The sequence below is a fragment of the Cyprinus carpio genome, chromosome A10 (genome assembly GCF_018340385.1).
Source record: "Cyprinus carpio isolate SPL01 chromosome A10, ASM1834038v1, whole genome shotgun sequence".
Lineage (NCBI taxonomy): Eukaryota > Metazoa > Chordata > Actinopteri > Cypriniformes > Cyprinidae > Cyprinus > Cyprinus carpio.
The window spans coordinates 10,312,659-10,327,717 of record NC_056581.1 but is presented as its reverse complement, the minus strand read 5'-3'; the positions used below and the strand labels follow the sequence as shown (position 1 = coordinate 10,327,717).

Sequence of the window (15,059 nt, the reverse complement as noted above, 5' to 3'; positions counted from 1 at the left end):
CTGGAATTCCAAATCTACTATTTCAAAATGGAAATGTGAAAGTGAGATGATCTGCCATTAGTGTGTTATATTTGTTCAAACTTTGCATTGTAATGTTGTATGTTGTATTTCTTTATTCAGCCCTTGCATGACAATAATTATTGCCTTTTCAAAATTGTACTATCACATATTCTACACACATACAGCCATATATAACCCTCTTAAAGTTGCATTCAACCATGTAAAGGCAGTCTATACAGTTTACATTGCACTGAAAGTTATGTTATCCTTGTTTATGGATCTTATATACAGGCTCATGTGGAAGCTCAGACAGTCTGGCGCAGGCCCTCTTCAAACCTCAAGCCTTGGCTCCCACAGTGGAGATGTGAGCGTGCGAGTGTGTGCCGGCACTATCAGATATCGGGCATAATTAGAGCTGTCAGCTGGAGGGCGAGGCGAGTCGTCGGAACAGACACGGAAAAAACGAGTTGAGCACAACTGCTCCTGCGTGTAGCTATAGGATGCTTGGCCAGGCATGAAATGAAATAAGTAATTTGATGTTGACATCAGAAATTGAAATGATACCTGCAGCCCCTCGTCAGGGAAGAGAGAGAAGACCGAAGATAAAGCATTAGAGGGGGACCAGGAGAAGGAAAGGGAGATAGGAAAAGAAGAAATGTAAGTGGAATAGGGTAAACAAATAAATTTAGAGACTAAACAAAAGATATGCAGAATGTGTTGTGTGTAATTGGTTTTAACCATAGACTGTATAAAATCATGGACGTAGTGTCCGTGACGTCACCCGTAGTTTTCTGAAGAGCATTTTTGAAGCTCAAAGTGGGCTTAGCGGGATGTCGCCATCTTGGCAGTGCGTCACCATGACTCTCCCGGATCATCGAAAATGGGAAAAAAGGCGGGAGCTGGTTGCTGAAGCCACACCCCCCTAGCTCGACGGCAGTGTCAGCAGTGGCAATCCACCTGTCACTCAAGTGGCCACGCTCTTAATTATACAGAACTTTAAGGCTTAGTATAATTTAAACAGATGAGTTATAAAAAAATTCAGCCCCCTCACAGTTGTCAGGAAGGGCAAAATTAGCTTCCAGGCTGCAAACATGTTTTTATTGCTGTAAAGTTGGGCATTTTAACATGGGGAGTCTATGGGATTGACTCCCTTTTGGAGCCAGCCTTTAGCGACCAGACGATAAATTGCAATTTTTGTCACTTCCTTGTTGGCTTCAGGAGAGAGAGATTGGGAGGTTGCTGCTTGGTTTTAACTTGAGTCTTAAAGGGGTAGTTCACCCAAAACAGAAAATTCTGTCATCATCTACTCACCTTATCTCTTGTATGCTGTTATTCTTAGTAGAATTTAGTAGTAGTAGTAGTAGAATTTGTTTTAATCTGGTTGCAGGCTAGATTTGAGCTCCAGTAGAGGTGAAGATTAAAATATCACAACATTTTCATTTTTGCCTGAACTATTCTTCAAGAATCAAGTTAAAGTTAAAAATAAAATAATAAACAATTCATTTATTATTTATAGAATTAATAAGAACAGTTTATTATTTATGTATTTTTAAAATATTTTTAGATGTGTATTGTCTTAATTCTAACTGAAAAGTTTAAGGTTAATACATTACATTTTTATTTTGACATGATAAAAGTGAGGCTGTGAGTGATTAAAGTATAGTCTATTCAACGTCATTCCTTTTTTTTTTTCTTTAACTGACAAAACATTGAAAATTAGAAGTAGTAGTAGAAAGATACTAGAATTGAAAATTACTTGATAACTTGAACCTTCTTGGTCTTCCCAGCCTCATTCGCATTCTCATCAAACTAATATGCCTAATTTTTTGGTAAGTGCATTTCTCTGTGAATTAATTGAGTATTCTAAACAGGAAGTGCTGAAAGGTGCTGGAGATCCTTTTTTTGCTTGAGCAGTTTCTCAGGGTCACACTCAAAGTAGAGCACCCCAGTCCTGAGGGGGTTGTGGAAGCAGGTTATTCACAGTCACACCGTAAAAAAAGCCACTTCATACCAACATAGAGGTACTAGATAACAGATATGGAGAGCAGGGCCTACATTTTGGCACAGAATTGCAGGTATTGTGCATACTTTTACTCATTCCCACAAAGTTCTGCGGGAAATTCCCACAAACATTGATGCACAATAGGATGAAGTTCCATCCACACAGATGAACAGATCAAATCAGTAATTCGAAATCATTCTCGCTCTCTCTCTCTCTCTCAATATGACATGCGGATGGCTTTACATCGCCACATCGTGCTTGCAATACAAGCAATCAATGAAGCCGTCTACTTTACCAGCACACTGCACCATGTTATATTCTGTACAAAGGATGATCTACCAGTGCAAAATTTTAGTTAGCTAATGAAAGGTTTTTTAGTAAACACATCAAAATTACACAGGCAGCACACGCTCACACTGATAGAAGATGATCACCCGCCTACACAACATCTTATGGGTGTAAAATATTAATACAAAATTATCCATCTAGCTGCATTTTGATGCCAAGATCGTCAGAATGAGTGTTCAATTCCCTGAATAGTGAAAATTTGGCCTGTTGGTGAGATTTGGTGAACAACACAAAATTTTATCTGACTGGACTTTAGTTTTCAAGTTTTATTTTTAATTCAATTCAATTCAAAGTTTAAAATCAAACTAAACATAGGCTGTTGAACAACAGAAAGTACTCCATTGGACCATGTTGTGAGATTTAAAATTTCTGTAAGCATTTTCCTAGCAATACAAATGAAATTCACCACATGCATCAATTGTAAAATCACGAACACATTGAGTGAGCAAACATTCAGGTGGAATAATGGTAATTATTTAAAAATATGTCCCCCCCCCCCCCATTTCCATTTATTTTCTAAAATGAAAATTCAGGACTGGGAGAGGTTCTATTTTTATTTTTGACATGTAAAAGTGTTTATAGTTTTATTCGTGCTTGTTATAGACTGTTTGGCAGTGTGCTGATGATGTCTTCTCTTTCGTACTCCTTTCCACTGCACTGATGAAAATAAATGAGAGAGACAGAGCCTGGTGTTAATGTTCTCTTGACGGAGAGGAAGCTGGGTCAAAAGAGGTCACACAGGACATCTTGCTCTCTTTTCCCCCTTTCTTTTCCTCTTTTCCTCTTTTCCTCACCCTCTCTCCTCCCTCTCCTCTCTCCCCCTGTCCCCATGCACTGCCAACTCATTAAGCTACAAATGGTGCATCAGCCTTGTTCTCGCCAGTGGTAACCCCAAACCTTGGATAAATTGGCAGGCTTGCTGTATTTGCTCCGAAGCCCTGGGTCCCCTTTCAGTTGCGTTTGAAGCCAGCATGGCGGCGTGGTTTCCCCAGGCAGGGTGGCTGGAGGCCAGGGCAAAGGGAAGCGGAAAGAAGGGGATGTGTGGGGGAGACAGGCGAATTAAACACACATGTGTTTAGTCTCTGCGGCAGGAGTGAAATGCCATCATTATCCGGCTGCCTATCAAATAAATTGGCAATTACAGGGCGCTGGATTCCAGTAAACAGCACATTAATGCTTTTCTTTTGGTGGGTGTGTGTGTTTGCCGAGAGGGATGGGGGACGGACACATCGTGCCCCCTGAGCGTTTGGTGCCTTTGCCCACCCGTCACCATCTTGCTGATGAGAGACAAAGCAGGAGACAATAATGAGGTCAGTCCGAGCCAGGAGCAAAACCAAACTAAAAGGCTTAAATATGACAGTTAATTTAACATCATCGTCACTGCAGTGTCCCTCCTACCGAAGGACCATCCTAAAGCGGCTCTTTAACTCTCATTACAGCCTGCTAATCTGACACAGAGAGGCACAGACAGACAGTAAAAAGAGACTGAGGTAAAGTGATGACATTATCTGCTCGTTGGTCGCCATAGTGACAGTACTCTGGGATTTCTGGGTAACACATTTTATTGCTCATTCATCATTCAGTGCAGTCTTAACGGAGACAGAGCAATGAAATATTTACATTGAGGGTCAGGTGGCAGTTTGGCCTGTTTAGTGGTGTGTCTTGCGTGGGGGTCGGGTGTGTAGTGTTAATAATATACTTTCAACACGCACACACATACATAAGAGAAATCTGCAGATTTTCAGAGTGAATACATTTAGAGTTCATATCTAGAATTCAGATTTGTGTTCTAGTCAGACTAGATCTAAATTCAGAATTCAGATATAGATTCAGAATTATCACAGCAGTGCTATTCAGAATAGAGGAGTCAAACCTGATTTTGAGTGTGAACAGAATCAGAATTCAGTTAGGATGCAAGATAATTCTGAATCATAATCTCAGAAGTGCCATTCACTATAGATAGATAATAGACAGATCTGATTTTCAATCTGAAGGGACATAATCAGAATTCAATTTAGATACAGATCTCAATTCAGATTCAAAATCTCAGCTGTGCTTTTTATAAGAGGTGAGGCAGACCAGATTTTAAGGCGTAAATGAACAGATTCTGAAAGTCTGTTGCAGATTTATTTAGATATAAATGTGAGACAGGCTTGATTTTGGGTTTGAAGGAACAGAATCAGAATTCAGTTTGAATAAAGAATTCAGGTATAAATTCAGATTAATAATTTCAGCAGTGCTATTCATAATAGGTGAGACAGACCTAATTTTGAGGTTGAAGGAACAAGAGTAGAATTCATATACAGAATTCAACCTTAGTCAATTTTAAGGTTAACGTAAATTAAAGAAATGGTTGCATTTCCATATTTTTTTGTATTCACATTTGTCTATCCATGTGAGAAGCAATAATACTGACTACAAACACATTGCAGCTAGTTTATTTATGATTGTGTTTCCAGTACTTCATCTAAATGTTCCCTAAATGCAGTGTTATGAAAAATCATTCTTTTTCTTGGTCTCTTGGGCATTCTCGCAGTTTGCGAGGATTTGTAGCCCTCTTGCCATTCTGCAATAAACATATTTGAATCCAGCGTTGTGGTTAGTGGCTGTAGATTATTAGTTCTGCCTGTGCTGGGGATTCTTTTGTCATGTGGTAAAACAATCTCCACCCTGTAATTATGGCCGCTGGAGCAGATTTATATCATATAATTGTTAAATAACACATAATTCTGTCTTTATCTTTTCGATGCCGTCCGACCATTCTCAGTCCTTACATGAGCTCATGGAAAGAAGTTAATGAACATGAAGCCTTTTAGTCTGCTCACAAACTTCTTCCCCGTTTATTATTACATTCACACATTATATAGTTACATTGCAAGGGGTGGTGTAGTGGTTTATCCAATAAGCATTTGTACACTACACCATATAGGAATGTCTAGAAAACAAGGGGTTTTCCCTCCTGCTGCCTCTAGAGCCCGTACATCTGTATGTTATATAGAATGGAAGTATGGTCAGGAAGTTCTGGACATATTAGGCATACTCTTGGCAAAGGATACTTCAACTCTGAGCAGAAGGACAGACCAAACTCAATAACCTTCGGGCCTATAGCCCCCGTCCTGGTCTGAACATCTGAACTCATGAGGAAATATGCATGTGTGTGCATACATTGAGGTATAGAAAGAGAACACAGAAGGGAGGAGGGAGCAAAGACAGAAGAAAAGGAGTAAGAAGGGAGGAGGGATTGCAGAGAGGCACAAAAACATCTGGCAGAGAGCATAATATAATCTAACAGTTCCCCCATTTTGTTTATATAATAAACAACATAGGCTCTCTGCCCAATTCCCCTTCTCTTAACATTAGCTCAGCATTTTTCTCATTCCACTTAAGATCAGCACATTCAACAGTTCTATTCATCAACACACTCACGAGCATCCTTTACCAACTTGCGAACCAAGGCAAAAATCATTCTGAGTGTTCGCTACTTCCCTTGCCTTATAATTCCTAAGCATTCCTAGACATATTCAGTAAACCTTTATCAATCAGCATCAATCAACCTTGATAAAACATTTACCATCCGCCTCATTATGAGGGTTATCTGTGTAACATAATATTCCCACTATAACACATTTTGTCCTTTAAACATAATCTGTTCATTTTGCAGTGCAGGTAACTGTAAGCCTTGTAGCTTTTCCTTGGCCTCAATCTTAATAATATGGTTGGCTAGTCACTACTACATGTTCTTAGCAATGGGTGTGGTGTATCTGCATTATCTAGCCAATTTTCCTCACCCATATTTACAAGGGAACATGTACAGGTGAGCAAGCTTTCTGTACAGCCAGGCATATTACCAGTTAAGCAGCCATGGCCTAATACTCTTTAGTATTATTCTTACAAATTCTGGTTTCCTACACATAATTCTCTATCAAAACATAATATATTAGACTGCAAACATTTAAATGCTTTTCATTACATTGTTCACATCTTTGGTTTCTAAAAATACCTCTTTATCCCCAACTGGATATGCTTAATGTATGAGACCTTAACCAGGACAGTCAGATTCGGGCCAATATAACTAACCCCTAATGTCACCTGGATGTCTGCTGGGTTGCTGACTTACTATAGCTCTCAGGTTTATAATGTCAGGTGGACTTCTAGAGGTGGTCCAATTTTTCATCTAGTCTCATTTGTGCTGCACTTTTAATTTTAGCTTGTGTTATTAATAATTCTACTGTAAAAATCAAGTTAATCTAACAAATTAACTCTATTAAAGTCTATATCAGTGCTATAGACCTATGCAGTAACTCAAGTCAACTACTAGAACAACAACATTATCAGTAATGTCAATCAAATACACAAAAAATAAATCTTCTGATAAATGTAAACCACATCATAATCTCTTCGTTCCATGCTGTATCAGAATGAGGTCAGGATCAGGATGATTTAATCAGTCTCTTTTCCCTGCTTAGAGTTGCTCCTCAATCTTCCCTTGATTCCGGCAGGATCTTAATCAGTTGGAGCAAACAGCGGGCTTTTAAGCCACCAGTTGAGTTTGCTCATTCTCCTCGCTGGTCCCCCTAAGGGACTCTTCTGCCCCTGCCTGGGTTAGAGGCACACCTGGTGTGAACTCAGGATGTTCCTCCTTTCAATGACAAGGAACACCAAAGCCATGTATATCGCTGTCTCATCAGACATTCCAGATTAGCGGAGTAAACCATCCTTGATATCAGAAGAACTACCTATACCTGTGATAGGAGATCTTAAAATGCTTTTGTTAGAAACAACACATTTACTCATCACCCAGTCGATCCTTTATGTAGTGACCTGTGAGGAAAAAATCGTGTGGACTGAGGGCTGTCTATTTTCCCAATAACACCAGTAGAGTGAGAGGACTAGAACCCATATCATTCCAATTTCAATCAATATCATTTATTTTTTATTTTATTTTTTTTCCATCTGATTTCTTTCCTCTTCCCCCTGTATACCACGTATAAGTGGTATACACTAAAGTTCAATTCAACTCAGCTCAATTATTTCTGTGTTGTTTCAAGGTATCTCACTATCATCAAATACTTTCTGAAACATGACCTTTTTATTCAGGCTTTTAAGCTATTAATATCAGTTTTTCTTTGGAAACACTCAGCCCACATGTAACATGTTAACAAGCACAATATATTTCATACATCTGACACATAATCAGTTTGATGAAGTCCGTCATGACATCCTGAAAAGGGAAAAATAAAAAGTTAAGTTTGGGGTGGACAGAGCAAACCTTCTTGCTCTGCCTTCCCATGTTTAACCCTGCGCAGGTGTGGCACTTTTTCTTTACCTGCCACTTAATATCCCAAGCCAGGATAATTAGCCAAATTAATCCATAGCCATTATTTTCTGGGGCATAATCTACCTTGTGTGCCCACTTAGAAAATTTTGAAACAGCTGTTCATGGCAGTTTGTCTGCCTTGGTGCACCATCACTCACACACTTTCACACACTCTCACACCCCACTCTGGCCAGAGCATCTCTTTTCGTCACTGTCTCCACAGACAGTGAATTGAATGGGGAATGTCAGTTTCTAGGGTGGAATACCACCAAGTCTTTCTCGAATAAAACAATTTCGGTACCGACAGAAGCTACTCAACGTAGGCACTGTGGCATTCCCCTTGCAACAGTGTCTAAACGTTGGACTATAAACCGTTGGATGATGTCCATCACAATGGGGTTGAATTCCTCATCGCGTTCATAACCCCAAAATTTTACATTGTTTTGTCAAAATAATCTTTTAGGCCTAGGCATGCCATTATTGAAAGAACCAATTTTAATTTTAATTTAATTTTCTTTTTAATTTCTTAATTTTCTTAATTTCTAATAAATTATCTGTGTATTTTAGTTTTGTCTTTACTAGTTTTTTCTATTGCTCATGAGCTGCTCTTAAAGATTGGAGATCTCCACATAATCTTGGATTCATGGCCAAAAACACTTACATCATGTGACCGCTTTCTCTGGGTATGACAGCATTTGTATTTTGACAAGTTTGGAATTTTAAAACTTAAATTCAGCCCTAAGAAATCTATATTTACCAAGATGGAGTGACTAGTATCATTGCTTTACAATTCATATTTTGATCTTGGACACTTTGTGCCCTCTACTCCCCTATGTTTTAAGGAATCTTGGAACATCTTTGTTTATCAGCTTTACAAGAAGCTCCGTCTTTACATCAGAGTCTAAACTCTCCCTGTATTTCACAGTAAGTCCTCTCTATGCTAAATCCAGTCCAAGTTTTAGCTGATTGAGAAATCAAGCAAACAGTTAACTTCTTTCATAGGGCTGGATTGGTGCCTATTAAAAGAAAGCAGTTTGTTGTTAGTTAAAACAGCTTACAAAGAACTGCTATTAGACCATTGAATTATCAAGTTGCAAATTAATATGACATATCAAAATCTGAGGCGGGTCTCTGTAGTGGTCACTGTATATGCAGTACCTGCCCACGAGGGAAAAGATGAAAGTCTCTGAAAGTCATTTGAACAGGTCTTGGCTGTTTTAGTGTCTTTTCCTTCTGCAGTGTCTTCCAGTCTGTCACTTGGTGATGAGGATATGATGGGGCATCGGAGTTTTGACTCGGGATGCAGTTATCTTCCGCTCTGCCTCTCATGGCAGATGTCTGCAATGTTTTCAGTCTTTCTCCATTCCAGCCCCTCCCAGAAGTGTCAGATTCCTCTTACAGGGGGTGTAGCCGATCGCTCCTCAGCTTTTCCTGTTCTTCACAGCCATAATGCCTCTTTCTTCATGTTGTATCGCCCTTTGGCAGCTGCCCAAGATGTCGTCTTGTTGCTTCTATAAAATGAACACTCAAGAGAACCGCATTATAAACTTTGACCACAATTGCATATAAGCAATCTCTGGTATGGTCAGTCATCTTGTGCAACTGTCCAAAATTTAAGGAATCTCATCCAGTTAACAATATATATATATATAGCAGTTCTTTGGTTTATTTTAATAAGCAAGTTCTTCTTTGCTGGAAAAGTGCAAGCAATTCCTTCTTTGCAGAATGCAGAAAAGAGCAGTAACCTATTCTATCTGATATGAGCATTTATGAGCATTATACTTCTATAATTCTTATGAATACATCAGCATGATGCATTGTATTATAACTTCAGACTGAAATCTTTTTTCTTAATCTAAATTATTAGCTTAATACGGCCGTTTAAAATAGTCACTCAATCTTGTTCCCATTGATCACAATGCACAAGTTATTTTAGTTAACACAAAAACTATAGTCTCAATCTCCACAATGTATCACATTTCAGGCTGTCCCCCAGAGATAACGGACACACAAACTTCACTCTTGTAAAGATAAAATGTAATGCAAGCTATCTCTTTGAAAACATCTATTTATCATTATATTACTTGTTTATTCATCAATATAATTCCCTTGTGGCTCCCACTTTTCATATAAACTAGCCTTTAACTTTTCAGAGCCAATACTTAACTCAAATGTCCTAAAAAAATTCTGCCAAATCATCTAAATATAGTTTTCATTTCTCCTCTACACATTGCCATCCCTCTGATCAACAATACTGTCCTAATTTTGGCTTTGTTGGTTACTGACATATAGGCGTGCTTCCATTTCCCTTCATATTGCGCAAAATGACATTGCGAATTGAAAATACGCCTAATGGAAACACCAATTTAAAAAAAAACTTGCTGTTTTTATTCATATTTTATATTTTATTATTAAAAAATTAATAATTCGCAAACCTGCTGTGGAAACAGGGTTTTTGCATTTACATGTCACATGCCTTATGTAAAAAGTCATATGATAATTTTTCAATGTACTATAACCTCCAAAAAACATTTCATACGTCCGGTATAAGGGTTTTCCCCTACCATTAATGCTTAGACAATTTACACTGCACACATCTGCGATGCAATTTGGCTCTGATACAGCCACTGAAGCTGATCGCAGCCACTCTAGTCAATGCTTGTGTTTGCTCAAGCCGCGACACGGAGGCTCTGAAGCAGCTCTCAGCTGTAAAGATACATGCATACGCCTCCTTTGAATAAATATAGCCAAAATCAGTTGTCATGACTTATCGCGAGTGGCAAAATATTACGTTTTATAGAAGCATAACCTTGGTTAATGGAAACACTGTCATTTCACAATGCTTTTTTTTAAATTTAATTTATTTTTTTTTATTTTTTTTTATCGACATTTATAAAATATCAACAAAGTTTTGCGCAAATCTGTAATGGAAACCCACCTAGTGCCTCCTAAAATAGCAACTCACTGATCAAACACAGCTGAGAGAGAACAAAGCAAGAGTAGATTCGTTTCAAAACTTCACTAAATCCAAGTGAACTTAGAATGGCAAATAGCCATTAGATGAATGTGCACTAAACAATTTGATGGAACACTACTCTGCTGTTTCACCCATCCTGTATAGATCAAGGGACATACATAGACAATTAAAAGAATTGCGATTTATCAATTTATTTGTTTTAGTGCCTTGCAAGGACTTCACAAAACTCTCAAATCATTTAAAATCCTAAATCTAGGAAGGACTGAGAATGTCAATGTGAGAATAGGTAACAAAGATAGCCTTTCACGAAGCGACCATTCGCTTTTTTAAGAATGAGTAATGAAAAAAAAGTTATCTATTGCGAAACTTCTATTCTAATAACAGTCGGTCGCGACCCGATACTGTTCTTCCCGTATGTCTTACACGGTACGAGGATAACCCACTCTGCCAAATATGACAGAGTCCAAATTCACGGCACGAAAAATATGTTCAATTTCTTAACAGACAGTAAGAATAATTAAAGATTATTCCTCACCTGTCTGCAGAAATCCCGGACGAGCCCCCACTGTTAAATAACACATAATTCTGTCTTTATCTTTTCGATGCCGTCCGACCATTCTCAGTCCTTGCATGAGCTCATGGAAAGAATTAAATGAACATGAAGCCTTTTAGTCTGCTCACAAACTTCTTCCCCGTTTATTATTACATTCACACATTATATAGTTGCATTGCAAAGGGTGGTGTAGTGGTTTATCCAATAAGCATTGTACACTACACCATATAGGAATTTCTAGAAAACAAGGGGTTTTCCCTCCTGCTGCCTCTAGAGCCCGTACATCTGTATGTTATATAGAATGGAAGTATGGTCAGGAAGTTCTGGACATATTAGGCATACTCTTGGCAAAGGATACTTCAACTCTGAGCAGAAGGACAGACCAAACTCAATAACCTTCGGGCCTATAGCCCCCGTCCTGGTCTGAACATCTGAACTCATGAGGAAATATGCATGTGTGTGCATACATTGAGGTATAGAAAGAGAACACAGAAGGGAGGAGGGAGCAAGACAGAAGAAAAGGAGTAAGAAGGGAGGAGGGATTGCAGAGAGGCACAAAAAACATCTGGCAGAGAGCATAATATAATCTAACAATAATATAGATGATGTTCTTAATGATTACTGTTATTATTTGATTTCTCCAGGACGTGGAAATAGTCAACACTGTTTTGTGGAGAGGTCATGTTTCTGCCGAAGCTTTTGACCTGCGGATAGCTATAGCTCTTTCGTGGCTGAAGTCAAAACAGATTACATTAAAGTCAAACTTTCCGCTCTCTGTTTGTCACGGATCTTCAAACCTAACTGCTAATTTTGATTATTCGTCTACACAGTTGTTATAATGAGGTCACGGGCCCTTACATGCTGAGAAATGCCGACCAATTTGCTCAGACATGGAAGTTGTAATTGCTCGCATCAATTATCTGGTAGTTCTTTTGCCGTCTCCATTCGTCACTCCCATTCTCTCTCTCTCTCTCTTCCTCTCCCACTCACTCTAATTTGAAATGTTCCTTATTAGAGATGAGCATTTAGATGTAGCAGTGTGCACCACACCTATAATTAGCTGTTTATCATGACAGGAATTAAAGTGTTTGAACAGGAGTTCGGAATTTGTTTGTGTGTATTGCAAAAACATTTTTTTTTTGTTTGTGCATTTGTGCCAGTGTGGCAGCATTTGAGGTTGTTTTTGCTTGTTTGGATGACAGCATGTTTATAACTGTCTGAGTGTGGAAAGGGATACAGAGTTTGTCTGAAGAACAGGAGTGGTTATGATTGCTTTATAGCTTAACAGCACTGCTCTAAATCAGCTGTCAGTCATTCTGACCCGAAACACGGCTGGTGACAGCACCTCAATAAACCTGCAACTCGTCCCTCTTTGCTTTGCTGTTATACCAAAACTGGCCAGCGCTGCACGCACACACTTATCTACACGGATAGCAGTCTCCCTTTAGATACCACAGCTGGTTTTTTTGGGGGGTTTTTACCTTCATCGTTCACATTTTAGCACAGCCAAGAGCTATGGGAATTATTTCAAAGAAAGCATCAGATAAAAGAACATTCACATTAAAAATAAATATATGTTTGTAAACATTTTAAAGTCATCCATATTAGGTGATTATATTAAGGACTGGAAATATGTATGTGTATATATATATATATATATATATATATATATATATATATATATATATACACACACACATAAACATGTACACACACACAACCTAATTTGCATTCATATCATACACTCCCACAGAGTGATATATACTATATAGTAAATCTCAACTGGCAGATTTTTTTATTTTGTCGCAAAATATTGATAAAACTAAGGTGTTGGCAAAAACAACCTCACTACACTTCCTTAAATTGTTCTTGTTTAAACTTTATTATTGTCTAGCTCTATATATAAAGTTATATTATATCCAACTTTAGACCCATACATAGAGTACATTGATGTAAAGCAATACATACTTTATAGACAATCTCAGCTGGCTGATTTTTATTACAAAAAGAAACTATTTAATCGCCTAGCTTTTCAATATAATGTTGGACATATAAGTCTTGTGTAGTTGCAAAATGTAAACTATATTATCGACCAGATCTAATCTTCAAAATGTGACTATAAAGCATGAAGATATCAATATTAAATTACTTTAACTTTAACATCAGAATTTTATTTTGTGATAAAATGTATATTGTGACCGCTATACAAATAAAGTTGTCTTAAAGGGGTCATATGATGCTTTTCAAAGATCATTATTTTGTGTATTTGGTGTAACAAAATATGTTGATGTGCTTTAATGCTCAAAAAACACTTTATTTTTCAAATACTGTACATTATTTTAGGTCCTCTATGCCCCGCCTCTCTCAAATAACGTAGTTTTCTACAAAGTCCCTCCTTCTGACAAGTCTAGTCTGCTCTGATTGGCCAACTGACCCAGTGCATTGTGATTGGCCGAACACTGCAAGCACTTGTCAGAAATGTAACACCCTTTTCCATAATCGTGAGCTTCAGCTTTCAAAATAAATGTAAAGACTATAATGTCCTTAGTTTTACCATCATTTCAAGCCTGAAAGGGGAACAGAGTCACGTGACAGACACAGTGATGAAGCTTGTATGTGTTTGCAGTTCACAAGCCACGGATGGTTAAGACAGCTGACTCCACTGTGACCCTCTCTCTCTCTTCTAAAAAAAACACACACACACACACACGAAGGACGAAAATATGTATTTAGAAAGTAATTAGAATATTATTAAAATATTATTAAAGTATATTTACAGTAGCTGATTCAGGAGCGCAGCAAAGTCAGAATTACTTCCTCTCCTAGGTTCACGAAACGGTCGTCCATAAAATGCGTTGCTGTTCTGTTGTAAGTAATCTTAAAGATTCCTAAATGCATCTACTTTCGGAAGACCAAATAAAGTGCTTTTGCTTTCATCTAGAAACACACAGCATCTCCCTGACATGGCTGCTTCAACACTAACTGCGGTAACTGAAACCACGCCTTCTTTCTTTGCATGAACATTTGGGCGGCATGGCGCAAATATTTCCACATTGTGACGTAGACATGTGGAGGGGTGTTTAAATAAGCTGTTCTAGGGGGGCGTGGCAGAGTCTTAAATTTGATAAAGAATATCTCTTTGGTTTTGAGACTTTAGTCATTGCAAGTTCAGTGATCTTATCTATGCACAATCATCTTGTAACACTCCAAAGAGAAAGGAAAACTTGAAATCGCATCATATGACCCCTTTAACTTTTGATTGCCTTCTTAATTCAGGCATTTCAAAGTTCCAGATGTGAGTAAAACGTTACTTTGATCAATTATTATCTGAATTTCGCTTTGATACTGTTACTGAAGAAAAAGTCTTTAGCGTCTCATGGCCGCTAAGACATGTTTATAGTCCATACGTCTTCCTCAATTCGTATCTAAAGCATCAGGTGTAAGTTTCATAACCTCCAGAGAATGACGTCAACAGTGGCGAATGTAAGAATAGTAGGATTTTTTTCTCCATTGTCAAATTTTTATTTCACTTTATTTTATACTTTTATTTTATTATTATTGCTTTTTTACGTTTTTTTTATACTTTTTATTTTGTACATTTTTCTAATTATTTGTTTATTTATTTGGTTTAATTTGGATTGGTTTTTGGCTGGAGAGTAGCGATTAAACACAAATGAAACTGAGTCTTAATACTGACTTTAAACATACAGAACATGACCTACAAGAGCTCCATTGCTCAGTGTGCAAGTTTTCTGTCAGATTTATAGAAGTCAGATTTTTATCGTCTTCACTTGTAGCTTGAATTGTTGGTCATTTGATTTTATTAGTTTGATTTGGTTAACAGAGCGTCTGAACCAGAGCC

General features: G+C 37.9%; 1 protein-coding gene across 9 annotated transcripts in view; it reads left to right on the top strand.

The window, feature by feature from the left end:
• Positions 1 to 15,059, top strand: part of LOC109097628 (autism susceptibility gene 2 protein-like) — a 336,042-nt gene that overhangs the window by 142,307 nt on the left and 178,676 nt on the right. The gene's annotated exons all lie outside the window — the stretch shown is intronic.